The sequence below is a fragment of the Fukomys damarensis genome, unplaced genomic scaffold (genome assembly GCF_012274545.1).
Source record: "Fukomys damarensis isolate Sample0158 unplaced genomic scaffold, DMR_v1.0_HiC HiC_scaffold_39, whole genome shotgun sequence".
NCBI lineage: Eukaryota > Metazoa > Chordata > Mammalia > Rodentia > Bathyergidae > Fukomys > Fukomys damarensis.
Genome location: NW_022900951.1, coordinates 58,234,330 through 58,247,433, shown reverse-complemented (window position 1 = coordinate 58,247,433; position 13,104 = coordinate 58,234,330). Strand labels below are relative to the sequence as shown.

The 13,104-nt window shown below is 32.0% G+C and overlaps 2 long non-coding RNA genes across 5 annotated transcripts in view; one reads left to right on the top strand and one right to left on the bottom strand.

Annotated features, from left to right (window-relative positions):
• LOC104866928 overlaps window positions 1-13,104 on the bottom strand; it is a 111,140-nt gene that overhangs the window by 72,668 nt on the left and 25,368 nt on the right. The window lies entirely within an intron of this gene.
• Window positions 1-13,104, top strand: part of LOC104866917 — a 67,387-nt gene that overhangs the window by 35,199 nt on the left and 19,084 nt on the right. For 3 of the 4 annotated variants that reach the window (XR_004515788.1, XR_004515787.1, XR_004515785.1), the window contains 3 exons: window positions 3,225-3,361; window positions 3,950-4,016; window positions 4,471-4,500. This is a non-coding gene — a long non-coding RNA (uncharacterized LOC104866917). The remainder of the gene's footprint in view (window positions 1-3,224; window positions 3,362-3,949; window positions 4,017-4,470; window positions 4,501-13,104) is intronic. The other variant, XR_781604.2, reaches the window with a different exon arrangement.

Here is a 13,104-nt window from a genome sequence, read left to right as displayed (position 1 = left end):
AGAAAGAAAGAAAGAAAGAAAGAAAGAAAGAAAGAAAGGAGGAAAGAAAGAAAGGAGGAAAGAAAGAAAGGAGGAAAGAAAGAAAGGAGGAAAGAAAGAAAGGAGGAAAGAAAGAAAGGAGGAAAGAAAGAAAGAAGGAAAGAAAGAAGGAAAGAAAGAAGGAAAGACAGAAGGAAAGACAGAAAGTAAGTAAGTAAGCAAGCACTATCTTCAACAGGGGTGGTGATACTATCTTATTCCTGATTTGAGACAGAAAGTGTTTTTCTCCATTTAATATGGTGGCAATAGGTTTGTCATATCTTGTATGAGATCGAAGTAAAGACATACTTCATCTATTTCTTCAGTATTTCACAGGATGCTAAATTTTCTCAAAGGCCTTTTTTTGTGTAAGTTGAGGCAAATCCTGTGATTTTTGTGCTTGGTTCTGTTCATGTTATATAATACATTTATTGATCTGTGTATATCCAAGCATCCTTGCATCCTGTTTGCTCAGATCTTACTGATGATAGATTTATATTCAGTAGAGACTGGCTTACAGTTCTTTTTTGGTTGTATCCTTACCTGGTTTTGGAATCAGGATAATGTTAGACTCCAGAAATTACTTTGGGACTATGCATTCCCTTGCAACTTCATTAAAAGTCTTGAGAATTGGTGTTAGATATGGAAATTACTGCTTTAATTTCACTGGTTACTGGAATTATTCAGGGTTTAAAAAAATATTCTTAGTGCAGTTTTTTAAATTTCTATGAATCTAGCAATCTATCCATTTCTTCTGAATTCACCAAACAACTCTGGAAAGTAGTTGTTAATATATTTGATGTAGGCAGTGATGGATGTGATTTTACTATTTTCATTTGTAACTGCATTGATTTCAGTCTTTGGAATTTCATATCCTATTCTTTTCAGCTCAATCATTCCAAATAGTATTTTTTTCCCACAATAGTTATTTTATAAGCTGAAAATTTCTAATTTTCTAATAATTTAAAGAAACACTGTAGGGCTTTCTTAGGATTACCTGCTTCATTCTGAGCTTGGAAGTACACATAGGAATTAGTTTAGTTCATATGAAAATTGAAAGCTCTATTCCTTTAATATTATTTTCCAAACTCCACTTAACAGAATAGACTTATTCACTGTGCATACACCATATATAAGATGGCTCCTCATGACTTTAAGGCATATGTGCTGCTATGTAGATTTATTTGACTAAAGTTACCACTTGACAAAATGAATAAGAAAAAAATTGAAAATAATAGGGATTCTATGAAGTCTTCTATTCAACCAGGTCAACATTTGCATTATCCATTTAGAAAAAGAATTCTGCATTGTCTACTAAAGTGCTGATACTAAAAACTCTAAAACTGCCGCTGTTTTAAGGCAAGCAAGGAGTTTAAAAAAATATTCTACCTACAATATCCACCTAACAGCCTGCACTAAGATTTGGTGCCCCAGCTCACCAACTGCTTAGTAGCAGGGATAGCTCCTGATTAAGGTCAGAAGAATGAAAATCTATCAAGGCATCCATTACTTAAGTTCAAAATGTAAACTTGCCAGGCCATGGATTTAACTCAGTGGCACCGCACCTGGCTCGCAAGGGCAAGGTCCCAAGTTCGAGCCACAGAACCAAAAAAATTGTAGACTTGCCTATTCAATATGCATGCTGCTGTCAAATTTTCACACATTTCAGGTTTTCTGTCTCTCTTTTGGTCCAGTGTGGTTACTTGTAATGTCTTCAAAATAATATGCCTAGTTCTGAAATTTTTTTAACATTATAGGATAAAATGTCATCGTACTACATTTTTCAGAACCAGCAGTACAATGCTTACAAAACATGAAGATGGCAATCACTACCTAATTTTTACAATTGACAATTCTTTTAATTTCTTTTTTTTGTACTGGGGACCAAATTCAGGACCTTACACTTGCCAGGCAGGTGACAGCAGCACTGAGCTAAATCCCTGGTCCTTATAATATTTAATTATTAAGATACTTGTAATAGGTTGCAAACAAAAAGGTTATAAGAAATATCATTATCTTTTACTTACCTATATCTGTGTGCAACTACACTCCAAAGAACAGTTGGTGAATTGGTGTATGTTGAAGTGATTAGATTTTTACCTTAAAAATAGTGAGGTATGATAAGGTTAATAATTATTAAGCATCTATACATTCAAGCTTCATATTCAGCCATGTTGTTTTAAGTATATAATACATGTATGCTCCCATAAACATATCTATAAAGTTTAGTTAAATGGTATGTTATAGTACATATTCTGCAACTTTATTTTTCACTCAATAATACACCTCAAGTTTATAAATAATAACAATGCAGGCAAAATGAATTCTTTAAAACTAATTTACAGCCCTCAGGGCTGGGGATTTATTTAGCTCAGTGGCACCACACCTGCAAGGCAGGCACAAGGACCTAAATTCCATACCCTGTACCCCACCCAAAGCCAACTAATTAATTTACATCACTCAAGCTGACCAGTATTACTTTTCATATATTGTAAATCTCCTAGTTTATATTTAAGGTTTCCAAATGATTTCATAGAATTTCACTGCCATAACAAATTTTGCATGTTACTGAAAAACTATTTTACACAGTACTTACACAAATTTATTAGCAGTGATTTACAAATGTTTTTATACTTTTATATTCTTACCAAAAATGTGGTGCTGTCAAAACTTTTTGATTGTTATTATATTTAATTTAGACAATAGCAATTGGTGATTCTGAATATATATTGAAGACTTCTCATTACTATTTCTAAATTTTAACCAGTTTTAAAAATTTTTAACTAATTCTCTAGTCAAATAAATTATTGCTGGTCTACATATTTTGAAAATAAATTCTTCACATTAAAATTTATGTCATAGGAGATATTAAATATTCTCCCAATTTTTGCATTGTTGTTGCTTATGACCTTTTCAGTGCAATGCAAATTTTTTTCTTTTCTTTTCTTTTTTTTTTTTTTTAATTTTTTGGTGCTGGGGATTGAACTTGGGCCCTTGCGCCTGCAGGGCAGGCAGAAGAACTGCTGAGTCAAATCCCCAGCCAAGTGCAATGTAATATTAAAAGAGGTCAAAATATTCAATCTAGTTCATGGTCTTTGAATATTAGAAATTTTCATTGAGATCATAAAAATTTTGTTCAATGTAACTGTGTTGAATGCTTTGTAATAGTTTTAAAAGAAAAATTTCACTGTATTTTTATTCTATAGGTAACAAAAGAATTTATGATGTGGAATTCAAGATAATTTTTTTTTCTACACAAACAAGAATTGGGTACAGCACCATTTGTCCATTAGATACACAGAACATGGAATTCACCAGGTATTTCCAAAATGCCAAACCCGCAGTAAGTATGCATTAAGTGTCTTTGTGGCTCCATCTATTTACCTATCGTGGTCATGTCATATAAATCATACAGCATGTGCTCTTTTCTCAATATTATCTTTTAGTTTGAATAATGATTAAAAGATTCACCCATATTATATCTTTTTCACTTTTTAATGTTTCATAGTATAAAGTTTACAATCCATTAATCTGTTTATGCATTGATCTACTGATCCACTCATCTACTGATAGACACCCTGAATCATATACATTTGACTATTAGAAAAATGCTGTAACATTTATCATAGGGTTTGCGTGAAGACATACTTTCAATTCTATTGGAAATATACCTATAAATACATTTGCAGGATAGGCATCACTGTTTTCTACAGAGGTTGTGCCATCCCTACAGGCAGTGTAAAAAAGGTTAAAATTTCCCTAGCCTTGTCAATATTAATGTATTTTTGTGATTATATTCATCATAGTTGGTGCATAATTGTATCATTTATATTAATTTGCATTTTACTGACAATGTATTACTTTACCCTGTGTTACTAGTCATTTTTTCTTGAAGATATATGTTCTGAACCACAGTTCGTTTCTTACCTAGGTTTTAATTACCTCTTTTTGTGGGTAGTACCAGGAATCAAACTCAAGGCCATGCACTTCCCAGGCAGGTACAGCACCACTGAACTACATCCCCAGTTTAATTACCTTTTAATTAATGTGATATTTATTATACATCATAGGCAAGAGTTTAAAACTGACTTGTCTCAATTTGTGGTTGCATTTTCACACTTTACATGGTATCTTATGAAATACAGAATATCATGCAAAAATATTTTTAATTCAATGACGTATAACTGGTTAATTTTCTCTTTGTTACACATATATGTTGTGCTATTTAAGCCACAATTGCCTCATAGATGGTCATGGTATTTTCATGTATATTTGTTACTAAGAGACATAGTTTTATTTACATTCAGGCATTTAAATCAATTTTATATAAAGTGTGTCATAGCAAGACGTTTCTGTTTGTAAATATCCAGCTGTCTGAAAATTATTTGTTGAAATGACTATTCTTTCCTGGATTAAATTTTAATTTTTGTTTTGTTTTGTTTTTCGTACAAGGGATCAAACTTAGGACCTAACACTTGCGAGGTAAGCATGGTGCTAAACTAAATCCTGGGCCACTATGGATTAAAAGAATTGACCATACTGCCCTTTCATTTACATAAAAATTTAGAATCAGATTATCATTTACTATAAAGAAAAAAAGCTCTGATTAGAATATTAACTGGGACTGCAATTAATTTTTAGTTCGATGCATGGTAAATTTTCATCTTAACACTATTATGAAAAATTAAGTCGTAATCAATTAACATGACATATTCATCAACATGTAATTATTCACAAATATTTTGTGGTATTTAGTGTACGAATGTTGAATTTAATTTTATATATTTCATCTTATGTCTTGTTACTGCAAATAAAAGTTTCAGTAATTCACTTTGAATTACTCATTGATAAAATATAGCAATAAAATTATTTTTTGGACTATAAACTTCAACCACAAAACTTAGCTGAACAGGCATATTATAATACTTTTATTGGACTCATTTGGTTGCTTATATATAAAACCATGTCAACTGCAAATATAACTATTATTATTTTCTTACTAAAAAATTAATAAATATTTTTCAAAATAGGTTGTCACATAGAACAGGCAGGACTCAAACTTGCAGTGGTCCTCCTGCCTCAGTTTCTTGAGTTCTGAGATTATAGTCATGTGCTATACCACACTGGGCTTTATTATCAATTTGTAAAAATATTTCCTTTTGCAATTGCTCCAGTATAACCTCCAGTAAAGTGCTAAGAGTGTTCATCTTTATATTGTTTCACATCTTACACTGGGGAGTTGTTTCATAAGTAACACTAACATTAGTTGTGAGGTTTTACATATATGCCGTTTTAAAATTGAGATTCACTTTTTAAATTTCTTAAATACTGTTTCACCATTCTTTTGTTTGTTTTGGTACCGGAGATCGAACTCAGGTCCTTGTGCTTGCGAGGCAGGCAGCAGAAGCACTGAGCATTAAATCCCCAGCCCTTCACCATTCTTTTGATGATCATTTTGATGTCCTTCATTTGACTCACATTAAATGTTTTTAGATGAAATGATTTTGCAATCCAGACACATTCCACTGCATAAGTGTATACTACAATTTACATTTGCAGAATTTCATTGGCCAAAATTTTATGTAAGATTTTTGCATATAGATTTATAATAAATATTGTTTTATAGGGCATTTTCCCTTTGTGATATTCTAAGTTTAGTTTTGGTATCTAGCTATCAATGGCCACAGAGAAAATATAAAAGTATTCTATCCTATTCAGTCTTATGGAAAAGACTGTTTAAAAATTGGAAAATTCAGGCCAGAGATTTAGCTCGGTGGCACTGAACCTGCCTTGCAAGGGGGCAAGGTCCTGAGTTCGATCCCTAGTATTGCAACAACAAAAAAAATTTTTTAAAGGGCAAAATATTTTTTTCTTTGTACCAGAGATCGAATTCTGGTCCTTTTGTTTGCAGGGCAGGCAGAGGCACCACTGAGCTAAATCCCCAGCACAAATTCTTTAATATATGAGAAAAACCAATTGGATGAGGGAATTATGTGAGGAGAATCTTTAAATTATAAATTTATTTTATAGGTATACATAGTTTTCTATTTCTACTTGAACTAAATTATTTTGTGTTTTTCTAGTAATTTCTCTGTTATCTAAATTTTGTTTGTTTAGGGTTTTTTGTTTTTTTGTTACTGGGAATCAAACTTGGATCCTTGCCCTTGCGAGACAGGCAGAGGAACCACTGAGCTAAACATCTGGCCCTCTAAAATATTTATTTAAAAAATAGTAAAATATTTATTACCAGAGTTGGGATGACTTACTTATATGTCAAAATGTAATCAGGAACATTGCATTTTACATTTTTCATTTTAGGAAAATATTTTCTGCATGTATTTCCCAATACAACACACTGACTATGCTTTTTAATCAATGAAGCACATTTTTAGTTGTTACTTACGTTCTAGTCTGCTTAGTTTAGTAACCTTTATTATGTTGCTCCTTTTCTATTCTTGTCAATTTCTAAAGTTGAAAGCTTAGTACAATTTGAGATCTTTTCAGTTTTATTATACATGTTAAAACTTATTCATTTCAACCTAAACACTGCTTTGTAGACATCTTGGAGGTTTTGGCTTGCAGTTTCAATACATCTTGAAGTATTTCTTAATTTCCTTATGTTTTTCCCTTGTCTCACTGGTTATTTAATAGAAATGTTAATTTGAACAATTTTGTAAGGAGACAATATTCCTGGTTCTCCAAATTTTATTCTATTTTAGTTTTAAGATATTTTATATGATTTCAGTACTTTTAACATTTTGGGAGGTTTTTTTTTTTTAAAGAATATTTTGTGTGATGTAAGTACACAAATTCCAGCTTTTTTATTGTTATAAACTGGCTCTTTCTATCCTTTAACTTCCAACAAACCTGTATCTTAAAATCTAACATATCTCCTACACCAACTTATAGCTTGATTTTTTTATTCCACTCTCAATCTCAGATTTTGTTTTGGATTGTTTAAACAATAAATACACTTGGATTGAATTTTTCCAGTATACATTTTTTGTGATGTTTGTATTATTTTCCTATTTTGCTCTTATATTATTTTTCTTTTAAAGTTTCCATTATAACACTTTAATATTTTAATAGTTTTTTTTATATCTCCTAGGAATATTGTAATAGTTGCTCAAATGATTTATTTTATTGAAAAATAGCAATCACATATATTTATAGGATAAAATGTAATATTTCGACACAGGTAAACATGGTGTAATCATTAACCTGTTTAGCATATACATCACATCATCAACTATTCAGTAAATATATTTAATATGATCACGCCAAAGTTTTTTGATATACCATACATTATTATCAACTACGGTAACCATTGCATACAATGGATTTCAGACATTTAATCCTCCTCCTAAAAACATTGTTCACTTTCAGTTCTATCTTGCATTTATCCATCCTATCTAAAACTCAGTGTCTAGTAACCACCAATCTATTGATTCTATGAAATAGTCTTTGTTAGATTCCACATTTGTGAAATCATTAAATATTTCTTCTAGTGTCCCTGGCTCATTTAACATCATAAACTCCAGGTTCATTTATGTTAAAAATGATCGAATATTCTTTTTTCAAGGCTGCATATTATTACATTGTGTATATACACCCACCACATTTTCTTTATCCATGCATCTGTTGATTATATATCTTGGCTATTGTGAATAATGCTTAAATGAATGTGGGATTACAGGATCTTTTCAACATACTAAATCCAATATGTACATACAGAATTAGATTCCTAGATGATATGGTAATTGTATTTTTAGTTTTGAAACCTCTATAAAATGTGAGGTACAATAAATCTTTCCTCCAACTTTGAGAGTCAGGTATTTTGTCTCAGCAATGAGAAAAGACAGATTGTCACATTGTACATAGAATAGGGGAATACTTATGATTTCAAGATTTTGTGCTTTTCTGTCTTTACAATGCTTCGCATTTAACATTTTGCATCAGCAAATTTTTATATTTCATATTTCACTGAGTTTGGGAAATATTTTAAATATTCAATTTCCATTACTTTAAAAAAATTTTTGTCCTATTTTCTCTCTCATCTCCTCTTAAATTCCCAATATACATAATTGTGACTGGTATGAACCAATAGGTCCCTAAGGCTTGGTTCAGTTTCTTTCAATTTTTTCTCACTCTGTTCTCTACCTAAAGATGGTTACAATTGTTCTATCTTTGTATTTCCTTTACTTTCCCTTTGCCATATATACATTATATATAAAAGCCATTGATCCTTTCATTTCAGAAACTGTACTGTTCATTTCCAGAATTTCCAACTATTTTATTTTCATGTTTATGAGTTTTCTACTGAAAGTAATTTTTGCTGTTAATGTAGCATGATACATTGAAAATATGTCATTTTACTTCACTGAGAATAGTTAAAACTCCTCACTGGCAAATTCTTGAATTTGGTTCACTTTAGGGTCAAAATTAAGTTTTCTTTTCTCTAGAACAAATATTAGCATTTTGTTTATTCTTCCCAAGTCAAGAATATACTGTTAAGAGTAATGATCATAGAGTTATACTTATTCTGTCAGCATAATAACAGAATAATGGAAATATAATATAGTTTAACGGAAAATAATAGCTACATAGCAAACATGAAAACTAAAAATAGGGTTCTAAAAATATTCAACTGATCCTCATGGAAGCAAAAAAAAAAAGGAACAGAGGAACTAATGATAAAGACAAATAAAAACACAAAATATAATGGCAAACCTCAAAAAAAGTTCATCAGTATATTAAAGATTGTGCTCGTTTTGGCAGCACATATACTAAAATTATATTGAAGATTAACAGTGGAAGTGGTACAATTAAGTGTGAGCTTACAAGAACTGGTAAAAAGGCTAAAAGATAAACGACTTGCCAATTCTAAGAAATGAGTTTAAAAGTTAAAAGGCACAGTTAGGTTGAGAGTAAACACAGAAAAAATGTTAAGACTGAAATGGCTATACTAGTAACAAATACAACATTTCAAAACAAATCAGTACTAGAAATCAGAAACTCTTCCTAATGATAACAATAACAAAATCTACAATAAAAAATGTAGAGGTATTAAAAAACAATTATTAGGTTAGGGGATGCAGTTTAGTGATAGATCAGTTCCTCAGAACGTACAAGGCCCTAGGTTTGATTCCTAGCAACACAAAAACAAAACCAAATATCAAAATTTGTGAGATAAAACTTAATCAAATTAAAAGCAAAAATAGTCCATTCACAATTAACCATGGCTGGGTGTGTTTTAAAGCCATCTCTCAGCAAATTAAAAAACTTAATAAAATAACAGAAAGATAAAATGCTTTGAATGATATTATCAACAACATAGATACTATATTTTAAAGATACAACAAGAAAAATGGTACAATGTATCTATTTTTTTCAATTTCACAAGTTTACCAGGATAAACAATATTCTAAATCATAAGGACTCATATTTAATATAATTGAAAATACTTAGATAATGAAGAATATGCTCTTTAAGCATAACAGAACTAAAATAGAAAACAAAACCAAATATTTGGAAATTGAACAATATACTTTTATTTATTTATTTATTTATTTAGGTACCAGAGATCGAACTCAGGTCCTTGCGCTTGCAAGGCAGGCGGTGGCACCACTGAGCTAAATCCCTGGCCCTGAACAATGTACCTTTTTTTTTTTTTAAAGGTACCAGGGATAGAACCTGGGCCTTTGTGCTTGCTAGGCAGGCGTTGGAACCACTGAGCCAAATCCCCAGCCCAAGAACAATGTACTTTTAAATAATATCAGGTCCATTAAAAATGTCCAGAGAAAACAGGTAATATTCTTTATTTATTTATTTCATTTTATTTTTTGGTACCAGGGATCGAACTCAGGCCTTTGCACTTACGAGGCAGGCTGCAAAACCACTGAGCTAAATCCCTAGCCCAACAGGTAATATTCTTAACTAAATTATACTGAAATACAGTGATGAAATATGTGGAATGCAGCTAAAAGAAAAACATGCAAGTTTAAACATGTATTTCAGAAAAGAAAGGATTCAGATAAAGATCTAAACCACAGGCGACCAAAATAAAACTTCCTGGACTACATTCTGTTTTATTGGAACACAGTCACATCCATTTATGTAGTTATTTTTTATGACTGTTAACTCTAGCTACAATGGCAGAGTTGAACAGTTGTATAAGATTATATGGTCTATAAAGCTAAAATATATATTATGTTGTCTTTTTATCAGTGATTTGCCTATACCTGATCTAAATGCATTATACAAAATTTGCTTAGAAAAATTAAACTCAAAAAGAAATTATAAAGAACAAAATCAATCAAAAAGAAAAGTAGAGTAAATGAAGGAAATTTTAATAAAACCAATAAACTTCTAGGTAGATAAGAGGAAAAAAAACACTAATTTCTAATTAACCAGAATTAAAAAGGGGACATTGTTATAGGTATATAGATGCCTTATACATTTAAAGAATAACAAGACAGTATTATGAGCTTTTATGGAGAGATATGAATTGGAAATAGCCAAAGCTTTACAGAAGATATATAGTGCATTCATATGCATGAAGAGAAAATATGAAACATCTGAGAAGTGAGTAAAGCAGAAAACAAGTTAGTTACGTATGTACAAGGGGATGGGAAGTGAATGAGGCGAAGATATAGGAAACTGTAACACTTCTGTGAGGGTATGGTTTTTGTATACTTTTCACTTTTTTTTTTTTTTTTTTGGTACCGGGGATCAAACTCAGGTCCTTGCGCTTACAAGGCAGGCCACCGAACCACTGAGCTAAATCCCCGGCCCAGTTTTCACTTTTTAAAATAATGATAATATCTCATATTAAAAAACTAAATTTGTTATTAAATTTGTTATTGAAAATGTGATAACTGGAAAAAGTAAAACTAAAAAATTGAAGCTACTTACATTTTGCATTTATACCATAACAGGTAAATGGTAAAAATAGAGAAAAATGAAGAGACAGATAAATGGACAAATAAAAGAAGGAATGGAAAAAAGAAAAGCAGACAGGCAAACCTTTGTTTCTAAGTTTTCTTATAAATTGGTTGGGGGAAGGGGCAGCAAAGTGTGTGGTGAGGAACCATAGAGAAGCAAACAAATGTTTAGTTATTTTGAATAGGTTCATTGTTTCTTAGGTAAAGGGATTTTGAAACTATATTAGATGTAAAATAAGACTGCACTGTAAACTTTTTTTTGAGTAAAGGTTTTTAGATGTTGGGAGCCAGTTTCCTCAAGGTGCTCATAACGTATATAGGTAAGTTAATTAGATATCTTATAGACTGTTAAGAGTTGGCTCTTAGGAGCCAACATGGAGGAGGACAACAGAGACATTCACTGAAGGACAGCATTGTAAAAGAAGAGAAACTACAACACCAGCATGCTTCCTCTAGGGATGAATACTAGTGATTGATATTCTAAATACGTATCAATTTCCTGGGTGGGGGGACCAAGATCTTCCAGGAAAGATCCCCTACCCAACTCTTACTGAAAATCCTTGCTCATTCCCTGTATGCTTGCTATGCTACTTGCTTCCCCATTTGATTCCATTTAAGCAATATTACCCAAGTGGTTATATTTGTCATAATCTTATTGGCTGATCATAGTTTTATCCTGCATTACCTAAGGACTGTATTGCAGATAGGTAAGTTAATCAGATATCTCCTAGGCAGGCAGTTAGCCAGGGCCACCCTCAAGTATCCAGCCCTCAAGGAGCCAACACAGCAAGAATCCAACATGAAAGACAATAAAGACATTCACAGAAGGCCAGAATTGTAAAAGAAAAGAAACTACTATAACTTGGGCTTCCCCTGGGGATAAATAGCAGTCATTGAAATTCTAAATAGGTTTCAATCACGTAGGTAGGGGGTCAAGGTCTTAAACCAGCCCTTCCAGGAAATATCCCTGACCCCCCACCCTTCCTGAAAATCCTTGTACACTTGATATGTGATTTGCTCCTCCATTTGACCCCTATTTAATCAATATTACCTTGGTGACTGTACTTGTCATCTTACTGGTTGGCCATGGTTTTGCCACACCTCATGCCCACCTTGTAATTTTCCATTGGTCCTTACAGTTTTGTCCCACTTTGTACCCATCTCACCACAAGGCTTGGCTGTTTAAAACATCTGTCAAACGTAGTGGGGGAGAAGCCGCAACCCACTTTCTGGTCCCCCTTCTGTTTCAGACATCTTTCTTTCTCCCAATACGTTTTTCCAACTCTTAACCTCCACTGTTCCTACAATTCATTCTTCGATTTTAGAGAACACAAACTTGCATTTTGGATATCTTTTAGGTTTGGGAGTTTATCTCTTTCCCCTATATCAACTGTACTTGTAATCTTACCAGTTGAGCATAGTTTTGTCCCATTTGTACCTGCCTAGTAGCTTTGCTCCATAAAAATTCCCAGGGAAAGAGTCCCCAGGCAACCCATTTTCCAGGCACCTTTGTGTCTGTTAACAGAAGCTATCTTTCTCTCAGTACATTTTTCCTACTCTTAACCTTAGTTGTTCCCAGAATTCATTGTTTGATTCTAGATAAATCAAATTTCAGATATCTAGCAAGTTTGGGAGTTATATCTATCCCCCCTGTATCACTTAGAAGGGATATAGAATTATAGAATGCAGAAAAAGAAGAAAGAACACTGTAAAGATGGATTTGACCCAGACATATATAGTATTAAACCTCACAATTTTTAAAAATGTCTATTTCTGTGTGTGTGTGTATATATATATATATATATATATACTTATGTACCTCTGTATATAAATGCATTATTTCATAGTTCTATACACTGAATAATCCCAAAAAAGACTTCCTAGGAGCAATGAGCAACTCAATTTACAAATACAATCTTGATTTATAAATAGACTAACTCCTCCACTAAAAGGAATTCAGTATTTTAGTGAAAAAGGAAAATTATTAAAATGAGGTATGTAATGTGATTCTTATGACAAAGTATGAAAGTGCTCAAATGATGGAGGGACAAAGTTAAAAGAAACAGTGTGAAGTGGCTTCCACTGGCCAATTCTAGAATACTAAATAAAAATTAATAAGAGGGCCAGGGGTGTAGCTCAGTGG